Below are 10,932 nucleotides of genomic sequence, written 5' to 3'. Positions count from 1 at the left end.
GGTGGCCCTAGTGGCTTCTTGGGGAGCATTGTGCCTCCACATCGCTCTAACGGAGATGTAGTTCCCCTCAGAAGGAAGGAACTTCTGTAACACATCCTCGTCTCCACCGGCTCCACTCTTGGTTATTTCGTGCCTTTACTTGTGCAAGCTTATTTGTGGTGTATCCCTTGCTTGCTTTTGTTCTAGTTGTTATTGCATCATATATGTTGCTCACTTAGTTGCATATCTAGACAACCTACTTTGATGCTAAGTTTAAATTAGTAAAGAAAAGTCTAAAAAGTGTTAGTTGCCTATTCACCCCCCCCCTCTAGTCAACTATATCGATCCTTTCAATTGGTATCAGAGCCATGTTTCTTTATTAAGGACTTTTCCGTCCGAAGAGTATGGTTGACACCGTAGACGGTGGGGAGGAGGAGCACTCCGGTGTGAACCCGATCTCATCTACGGGTGATGGGGAAACCACGGTGTCTCGTGAGGAATTCAATGTGGCCTTGGACACATTGAAAATCTCAATGACAACCACGGTTGAAAGCATGTTTAATAAATTCTTAGAAGGACTTAAACTACCACCTCGCCATTGAAAGTGGGTGATCCCACTAACAAGGTGACGGATGCTCACTCCAACAAGGGGGAAGCTATTAGTGAGAAGGGTCCATCTACTAGTGGTAGAAATGGCACCGGCATCTTTGCCCATGTGGAACCTCCAACTTATGGAGGACCGATTCCCTCTACTCATTTAAATCATGCCGGTCCTCCTCCTAAGATTGTGAAAATGAGGATTTTGATTCTTGGGTGTATCGCTTCAAGCGTCATTTAAATCATGTGAATACTAATCTTTGGAGAATCATTGAAGAAGGTTTCTATCCGCATGACCGAAGCAACTTCACCCCTAGAGAAGTAGTGGACAATCAATTCAATGAGAATGCTCTCTTCATCATCCAAGATGCTATCCTCCCCGAAGATCTCCCTCATCTTCGACCCCATGCCATTGCCAAAGACGCATGGCAATGCGTTGTGTCTCTCTATCGGGGAAGTGCAAGCATTCGATGCTCCAACTATGAAGTGGTGCAAGATGAAGCCGATGAGTTTTCAATGAAAGAAGATGAAGAACCTCGTGAGCTCTTTCGAAGAGTGACCAAACTCGCGGTCTCACTCCGAGATCATGGGAGCAAGGACACGGATGACAATTGGATCAAGCGCAAGTTCCTCAAGGCTATGATGCCCTACAACAAGGCCATGTCCTCCGTCATTCATCAAAGACCGGACTTCCACTCCATGACCTCAAGTGAAGTGTTGGATGAGTTCGTTGCAATGAGCATCTTGGACAAGACCGCCGACAACGCGGTGCTCCACTCTCAAAGGGCAAAGAAGCCCAACCTTGCCTTGAAGGCCAAGGTTATTGTGGAAGAAGAGGAATAAGAGGAGGATGAGGAGACCAATCCCGAAGATACGAAATATGATTATCATGAGCACATGGCTCTTGCTTCAAGACAATTTTGGAGCAAGAAGAACTCAAGGCCAAACTTCAACAAGACCAACTCAAGTGGCCTCAAGGGCAAGCAACGTGTAAGAACATGTTACAACTGTGGCAATGTAAGTCATTTCGTTGTGGATTGTCCTTACGAGAAGCGGGAAGACAATGGTGGCAAGCTTATCCGAAAAGACAAAGCCAAGTCCTTCCCCAACAAGAACAACTTCACCAAAAAGACTCCTTCTCGAGGGTTGGTGGTTCAAGAAGAATACTGTGAGGATGACGATGATGATGAAGATAGTGAAGTGGTGGCCATGGCATCCGTTGCCATTGCCACAACTCCCCGGATGTCTCTCTTTGATTCACCCAACGAGAACATCACTGCCAAGTGCCTCATGGCCAAAGCCTCTAACAAGGTAACCCCCAACATCAAAACCACCATCATTACTAATCCCTCTTTGGATGGTTGCATTGATGAACATGAGGGGTCTAATAAGGATGTGAATGAATTTGAGTCATTTATGAGTAAGCTCAAGGTAAAATCCAAGAAGCACTTTGTTGCTCTCTTGGAACAACTTGGTCAAGCCAATGACATGATCGAGGCTCACAAAGAAACCATCTCTAAGATGGAAGGTCATAGTCGTGACTATGTCGATGAGATATCAGATCTCTCTAATACTCTTGAGGAAGAGCGTGGGCATCGTTTGGATCTTGAGGAGTCACACAACGACGACCATGCTAAGTTAAAGAAAGATCTTGATCATGCTCTTGTTGTGTCTCGTGTGCTAACTTCCGAGAAGGCTAAACTTGGGGTTGATCATGCTAGACTCAAGGAGGAGTTTGATGTACTTGACAAGGCCCACAATGTCTTGAAGGGTGCTCACGCTAACCTCAAGGAGTCTCATGCTCAACTCCAAGTTAAGCTAACCAAGGAAAAAGCCACCTTCCTCATATGGTATTAATTGATAATGCATATGCCACTAACCCGTGTTGTGAGCATGTGCATCTTGTGGAGGAGAATGCCAAGTTGAAGGATCAACTTGAGAAAGGCCTTGTTACATGTATTCAAGGTGAGAAGAACCTCAATGACCTTTTGATCAATCAAAAGGAAGTTTTGTCCAAGGAGGGAATTGGGTTCGCACCCAAGTCCAAGAACAAGAACAAGAACGACAAGACCAAACGACCACCTCCTCTCAAGCAAACTTTCATGAAAGAGGGAGAGGGTGCTCCTAAGGAGAAGAAGAAAAATGTGAAGGATGTCGATGTCAAAAAGGGCAGAACCACCTTCTTCAACAAAGTCGGCGACTTTAACCCTTCTTATGTGTTGTGTCGTGCTAGTGATGGGCATGTTTATGCTAAATTTGTTGGTTCTCCTTATGAGTACATTGAATGGTATATTTGGGTTCCTAAGACCCTTGTTACTAACATCAAAGGACCCATTACTAAATGGGTACCTAAAACCAAGCATTGATCTTTTGTAGGTGTTTGCTTCCGGTGGGGGATCATGGTTGCTCAATAGTGGAGCAACAAATCATATGACCGGGAGCAAGGACTTGGTGGTGGACGTGCACAAGATTCCTTCTATGCCCACCAATGTCGAGTGGGGTGATGCCTCATCTTCTAAGGTATTGGGTCTTGGCAAGGTTGTCATTTCTCATGATCTAACGATCGAGAAAGTCATGCTTGTTGAGTCCCTTGCATTCAATCTTCTTTCCGTTCGTCAACTTGCACTCATGGGATTTGCCACTTTCTTTGATATTGATATCGTGGCCCTCTTGTGGAGCAAGACTCTTAAAGTAGCTTTTGTTGGGCATGTCGAGAACGGTCTTTATGTGATTAACTTTTCGGAGCAACCCACTAAGACCGCGACATGCCTAATGGCTAAAGTTGATGTGGGATGGCTTTGGCATCGCCGTTTAGCCCACGTCAACATGAGATCTTTGCAAAGTCTCCTCAAGGGGACCATGTCCGTGGACTAACAAATGTTAGTTTTGCCAAAGATCGTGCTTGCAGTGCTTGTATCAAAGGGAAGCTTCATGAGAAGTCTCACCCTCCCACGACTATCATCTACTCGAAGAGACCCTTGGAGCTCCTTCACATGGACCTCTTTGGGCCTCCATCCTTCGATAGTCTTGGGGGTAGAAAGTATTGCTTGGTGATTGTGGATGATTACTCAAGATATACTTGGGTATATTTCTTCAAGAGGAAGAGTGAAACTCAACAAACCGTCATCGACTTTGCAAATGAAGCTCAACGCCAACATGATGCAAAGATCTTGACAATAAGAAGTGACAACGGCACTGAGTTCAAGAACTACACCTTGGATGAGTTTCTTAGTGATGAGGGGATCAAACATCAATATGCTGCACCATATACCTCTCAACAAAATGGTGTCGCGGAGAGGAAGAACCGGACTTTGATGGATGCGGCAAGAACCATGATGGCGGAGTTCAAGTCTCCCTACAACTTTTGGGCTGAATCCATCAACACAGCATGTCATGCATCCAATCGGCTCTATCTCCGCAAATGCTTGAACAAGACTCCTTATGAAATACTCACCGGCAACAAGCCCAACCTCAAGTACTTCCGGGTGTTCGGGTGTAAGTGTTTCATTCTCAAGAAAGGTGTTCGTTTGTCTAAATTTGAGGCTAGAGCTTATGAGGGCATTTTTGTTGGTTATGCTTCAAACTCTCATGCTTACCATGTCCTCAACAAGTCCACCAGACTCATTGAGGAGACGTGTAACGTAGAGTTTGACGAGAATAACAGCTCCCAAGTGGAGCAAAGTGGTACTTGTGATGTAGGTGATGAAATTCCTCCCCAAGCCATAAGAAGAATGGGTATTGGTCATATCCTACCCATTGAGGAACCCCTTGTGGCCGAAGGAGAAGGACAATGCTCCACTCAAGTGGAGCCATCACCAACCCAAGACTCACACACTTCCGAAGAACATAGTGAAGGCCCTCAACCTCGTGAACATGACCAAGGGCAAGATCAACCTCAAGATGGTGATGATTCACCAAATGATTCCCAAGGTCAGGTTCTCCCCCTCGAGCAAGCTCAAGACCTTGAACAAACTCAAGACGGCGCTCAAGATAGTCAAGTTAATCCTCCTCCCTCCACATTCGAGGAGGAATTAGAGCGTCGTGCCGTGAAGGTCGCTTCCAAGCTCACCACCAAAGGTCATCTCATGGAGAATGTGGTTGGAAGCCTAAGAAAGGGGGTAAGCACTCGTAGACAATTAGCAAACTATTGTTAACATCACGCGTTTGTCTCTTGTGTTGAACCCCAAAAGGTCCATGAGGCGCTCGAAGATTCGGATTGGCTCAATGCCATGCATGAAGAACTCAATAAATTCGAGTACAACAAGGTGTGGAGATTGGTGCCAAGGCCGTCGGGGAACCACAGTGTCATTGGAACCAAGTGGATTTTCAAGAACAAGTAAGATGCTCATGGGAAAATCATTCGCAACAAGGAAAGATTGGTAGCACAAGGCTACTCCCAATTCGAGGGTATCGACTACGGTGAAACCTTTGCTCCCGTTGCCCGCCTTGAATCCATTCGTTTGTTGATTTCTTATGCTTCCCATCACAACTTTAAGTTACAACAAATGGATGTGAAAAGTGCTTTGCTTAATGGTCCTATTAATGAGTTGGTCTATGTCAAGCAACCCCCCGGGTTCGAGGATCCCTACTTCCCGGATCATGTGTATCAACTCGATAAGGCACTCTATGGCCTTAAACAAGCCCCACGTGTGTGGTATGACCACCTTACCGAGTTGTTACAAGATCACGGATTTGAAGTTGGGCAAATTGATCCCACTCTTTTTACTAAGAAGGTCAAAGGGGAGTTGTTTGTATGCCAACTATATGTTGATGATATTATCTTTGGTTCCCCTAACAAAGCTTTCAATGAGGAATTTGCCTCTCTCATGACCTCTAAGTTCAAGATGTCTTTGATGGGAGAGTTGAAGTTCTTCCTTGGTTTTGATATCAAACAAAGAAGAGAAGGTGCCTTCATCAACCAAGCCAAATACACTCAAGACATGCTAAAAAGATTCAAGCTAAGTGATGTCAAGCCGGCCCCTACTCCAATGCCTACCAAGTGCCAACTTGACATTGATCCCAATGGTAAAGTGGTGGATCAAAAGGTATATCACTCCATGATTTGATCCTTGCTTTACCTTTGTGCATCTAGACCGGATATCATGTTGAGTCTAGGAATTTGTGCACGGTTTCAAGCCGCACCGAAGGAAAGCCACTATGTGGCGGTCAAGCGAATCTTTTGATATTTGGCTCACACCCCAAACTTTGGATTATGGTACCCAAGAGGAGCAAACTTCAAGCTTGAAGGTTTTTCGGATTCCGATTGGGCGGGAGACAAAGTGGATAGGAAGTCCACTTCCGGAGGGTGCCAATTTCTTGGTTGCTCTTTGGTAAGTTGGTCTTCCAAGAAGCAAAGTTGTGTGTCTCTTTCATCCACCGAAGCGGAATATGTGGCGGCCGGTAGTTGTTGTGCACAACTCCTATGGATGAGGCAAACTTTAAAGGAGTATGGTGTCATTTGTGACAAAGTGCCTCTTTGGTGTGACAATGAAAGTGCCATCAAGATTTCTCTCAACCTGGTGCAACACTTCAAGACGAAGCACATTGAGATTCGGTATCACTTCATCCTGGATCATATTAGGCGAGGGGAGATCGAGCTCAAGTATGTCAACACTCATGATAACCTTGCAGATATTTTCACGAAGCCCTTGGATGAAGCAAGATTTCGCGAGTTAAGGCATGAGCTAAATATCATTGATTCGAGCAATGTGACTTGAGCTCGTGCACACCCCACCTCACTCAACTTGTTGTCTAGTTTAGGTGTAGGCATGGACATAGGGGGAGTGTTGTTCTCTCAATGAACTCTCCCTCCCCTCATTATGCATAAATCGATCAACTCTTTCACATTAGCCATTTTTATGGTGCTTGTGCTTCAAATACGAGTTTTGGTCATGGGCCCAAGGATAATTCTTCGCGGTGCCATACCAATTGACTCAAACATAGGTGGCTCCGGCCACCGCCCTCTCCTTTTGAGAGGTGGTGTCGCATGGTTGTTTCTTGTTGTCGTTTGCCTTTCTGCCTTTGTGTTGAGTGTGTTCTTGTGGTGTCTCTTGTGCCCGAAGTTTCCTTGCGAAGACCTCCTTTTCGTGTGTTTGAAACCTGTTTTCTTTTAGCTCAAGGTACTACCGCAGCCTGCTACTGTACTACCGCGTGTGGAGAGCACGGTACTACCGCCCCAGCACAGCAGTAATTTTTTGCTGCCGCCTGGGAGAGCGGTACTACCGCTTTGGTGCGGTTTTTCAGCCCAAGCGATACTACCGCGATGATGTGCGGTACTACCATGCTGTCGCAGACGTGTAGGGATAAGGACGGGCAGGGGGAGTTCTAACTCCCCCATACCCATTCGTCTGTTTTCCCCTCTTCGTCTCTCTCTCTCGCTCAAGATCGGGGCCGGAGTCCCTCGCCGGATCTCCGCTTCCGGCTGCTCTCCTGTGATTCCGTCTGGTGGGATTGTTCCCCACCACGTGCTCTTGCCATGGAACAAGGTCCTTCCCCAAATCCCTCTCTCTTTTGGTTGTTTTCTTTGCCTCTAGGTTTTTGGGGAGATGCTTTTGTTCTTGAGATTTTAGGCTAAATCTTTGCAAGAGTAGGATGTAGGAGAGTAGTATTGTGTAGGGATTATACTTGATATGTTGTCCTGTGATAGAGTTGATCAATCGTAGTACCGTCGTGGTTTCGCGGTTCTTCTCAAATTCAAAGTTTGGTTCGGATCTGACGCGGTGCGGTACTACCGCGCCACATGTGCAGTACTACTGCTCGACCGGTACTACTGCCCGTCCGGTGCGGTACTACCGCATGAGCTGTGGCACTAGGATCTTACTACCGCTCCCAGCCCCGGTACTACCGTGACATCACATGGTACTACCGCGACTAGGAGTGGTACTAAAATTTTAGTACCGCAGCACCAGGCAGTACTACCGTTGGGCCCATTCTCTCTCATGGCAATTACCACATATGCTTTCTTCGTGTTTCTTTTGCTTCGCCGTGGTCTTTGCATTGATCCTTCTTGCTTATCGTGGGTGTTTTGCGCTTTGTGTCTCAGGTGGTGGCTCTCGTCGTTCCAGTCCCAGTCATGACACTGGCTCCAAGCGTCTGCACAATCAAGGTGAAGCACTAGAGGGCTCCAATGCCCCCAAGCGCCTTGTCAAGACCACCGCTAGCAAGCACAATGAACCCGCTAAGGGCATGGACGAGATTCCTCCTTCTGAGTTCATCCGTCTCAGGTAGATCAACCTGTATGTGAATCCTCGTGCTACCGTCAGAGGCAGTGAATTGTTTTGGACCAAGCAGCAGACTCTCACTTATCTAGATGTCATCAAGAACAAGCAAAATACCTACGTGGATGTCAAGTGGATAGACATGCATCACCTAAGGAAGGACAAGTTTCGTGAGTACTTTGGAGAAGCTTTGGATTTGGTGGAGCAGTTTGGTATTGAACATGTGATCTCTTTCCATCTTGACTATGACCCTGAGCTTATCTGTCGGTTCTTTGCCACAGTTTTCTTTCACCCTGGGGAGGAGCGGAGGATGACCTGATGACCAATGGCCGTCAGTTGACTGCTACCTGGAAGGAGTTCATGGATCTGCTCCAGGTTCCTGATGACGGGCTCAACACACCCGTGGGTGTTAGCCCCCATGCCAATCCTGAGTCTGCTAACAAGGATAAGATTCAGCCGTTCTATGTTGAGAATATGCTTCCCAGTGGCAAGTCGGCATGGTTGCTCAACTCCTTTCTGGATATCATGTATCGCATCTTCCGCAACTCTCTGTTCCCTCGCATTGGTGACAAGGACAAGGTTCATGCCTATAGGGTGGATAGGATGCTCCTGTGCGAGCAGGCACGTGTGTCTCAGACTCGGCCACTTGATGTCTCACACATCATGTGGTGTGAGCTTCGGTTTGCGGTGTTCAACCGCAAGGTGCCTATCTATGGACCATACCTGTTTCTGTTGATCTCCAAGACTTGGGAGAAGCAGTACCCTGGTGATGAGTTCCTTGCCCCAGACTAGATTCGGCATGATCCCATCAGTCTCCGTGTCAAGCCCAACTGGGATAACACTACTACTCGTGCTGAGGCGTCTGCTTCTAGGAGGGTTGTTGATGAGGATGAGGCTAGAGCAGAGGATGTTGCTGAGGACCGTGCTGCTGGGTCTTCCCATAGTTCCTCTGAGCCCTCGTGGGCCAAGAAGCTGAAGGACAAGATGAAGACTCTTTTCTGCATGCAAGCTAAGGGGTAGTACAGGACTCACGTGGCATCCAAGGAGAGTCGCCGTCGGGACAAGAAGATCTTGAGGTTGTATGGAGAGGACGTGTCTGGCGGTTCTGAGGATCACATCACTCCAGAGGCTGAGTGGATGGTGAAACAAGGCTACAAGTGGATTGATTCTGAGGAGGACGTCGAGGAGACCATTCCTGCTGCCGAGTCTGACGAGGAGCGTTGGGATGATTTCTCTGCTTGAGCCACCCCTTGTGTGTAGGTGTCCTCTCTGCCTTTTTTGGCGTCTCGATGCCAAAGGGGGAGAAAGTGTAGGGATTTGCGAGTCGTGTGTCGTGTTCGGTGTGTTTGCGTGTTCGGTGTGTTTGCTCCCTTGTTTGAACCTCGTTTTGGTTGTTTCAGTTGCTTTGGTTTGGTTTGACCGTCATATGGTGTAAGACATATGCACTCTATCTATCTTAGTGAGCTTGTGATATATTGTGCTACCTATGTTTTATGCACTTGCTTAGATGTTAGTCTTACCCTTGCAAGATCATGCCTTGTCTCTAAAATATAGGGGGAGTGTTGATCCTAGTTTGTGTGTTGTGCAGTCCAAAGCATCCATCTAGATTGCACACATCTAGGGGGGGCCCGTCTATATTTTAGAGAGGAGGGGTTTGCCTCTGCTCAATATTATTTCCCTTTGTGCAAATCCCGTATTGTCATCAATCCACCAAAAAGGGGGAGATTGTAAGGGCATATTTATCCCTAAGTGTTTTTGTGATTGATGACAATGCTTTTGCGGACTAATCGTGTGCCTTGAGTTTCTCAGACGTTTCATCGCTAGGCACAAGACGGTTCGGTGCCCCTCTAAGACTATTGAAGACGGCGTTTTTCTACGTTTATTTTTGGTGGATTTGAGTCGTAGGAGAGCCGTACTATTAAGAGGGGGTCCGCGTCAGAATGGTTCGGGTGGAATCATCACGTACACATTTCCTTCCTTGTCTCCACCTTTCCCTTGCACTTTGGAGCATCCCCTGTTTATCCTCTATGCGATTTGTCCTGGCTGCTGTTGCTGAGCTTACGGTAGTACTGCTCTCTGGAGCGGTAGTACCGCAGGCACCTGCGGTAGTACTGTTCCTCTGTGCGGTAGTACCACGGGAGCCCACGGTAGTACCGCTCCTCTGGAGTCGTAGTACCATGGCTCCCAGGCCAAGTGCCGCTGCTTCGCGGTAGTAGGGGCGGATGTAATTTTTTACATCCGCGCCCCCACGGTAATACCGCATGTCGTGCGCGGTAGTACCGCGGGAGCCCACGGTAGTACCGCTCCTCTGGAGTCGTAGTATCGTGGCTCTCAGGCCTAGTGCCGCCGCTTCGCGGTAGTAGGGGCGGATGTAATTTTTAACATCCGCGCCTCCATGGTAGTACCGCGCGCGGACTGGTTCAGCTACCATGCGGTAGTACCGCTCCACGGCGGTAGTACCGTGTCGGATATTTGCATCATTTGTTTTCCAACGGAAGTAGGCACGGATGTATTTTTATTCATCCGCGCCCTTCCCAGGCTAGGACTTTCCTGCCTTGCGGTAGTACCGCAAGAGGGAGCGGTAGTACTGCGCTCGCGGTAGTACTGCTCTTAGACAGGCATGTTCTAGTCTCTGCAGCTGCCGCGGTAGTACCGTGGTCCCCCACGGTAGTACCGCATGGCCTTGCGGTAGTACCGCGTTTCTGGAGCGGTAGTACCGCATGTCGCGGGCTAGATCAGTGGATAACGGTTGGATTTTGTCCACAACTATAAAAGGGGTGTCTCCTACCTCTAGTTGACTACCTCTTCCATCCCTAAGCTCCATTGTTGCTCCAAGCTCCATTTTCGCCCGATCTCTCTCCCTAGCCAATCAAACTTGTTGATTTGCTCGGGATTGGTTGAGGAGGCCCCGATCTACACTTCCACCAAGAGAAATTTGATTCCCCCCACTAATCCCTAGCGGATCTTGTTACTCTTGGGTGTTTGAGCACTCTAGACGGTTGAGGTCACCTCGGAGCCATAGTCCATTATGGTGAAGCTTCTTGGTGTCGTTGGGAGCCTCTAATTAAGTTGTTGAGATTGCCCCAACCTTGTTTGTAAAGGTTCGGTCGCCGCCTTCAAGGGCACCAATAGTGGAATC

Source organism: Triticum dicoccoides, chromosome 3B (assembly GCF_002162155.2).
Source record: "Triticum dicoccoides isolate Atlit2015 ecotype Zavitan chromosome 3B, WEW_v2.0, whole genome shotgun sequence".
Lineage (NCBI taxonomy): Eukaryota > Viridiplantae > Streptophyta > Magnoliopsida > Poales > Poaceae > Triticum > Triticum dicoccoides.
This window is presented reverse-complemented; position numbering follows the sequence as displayed.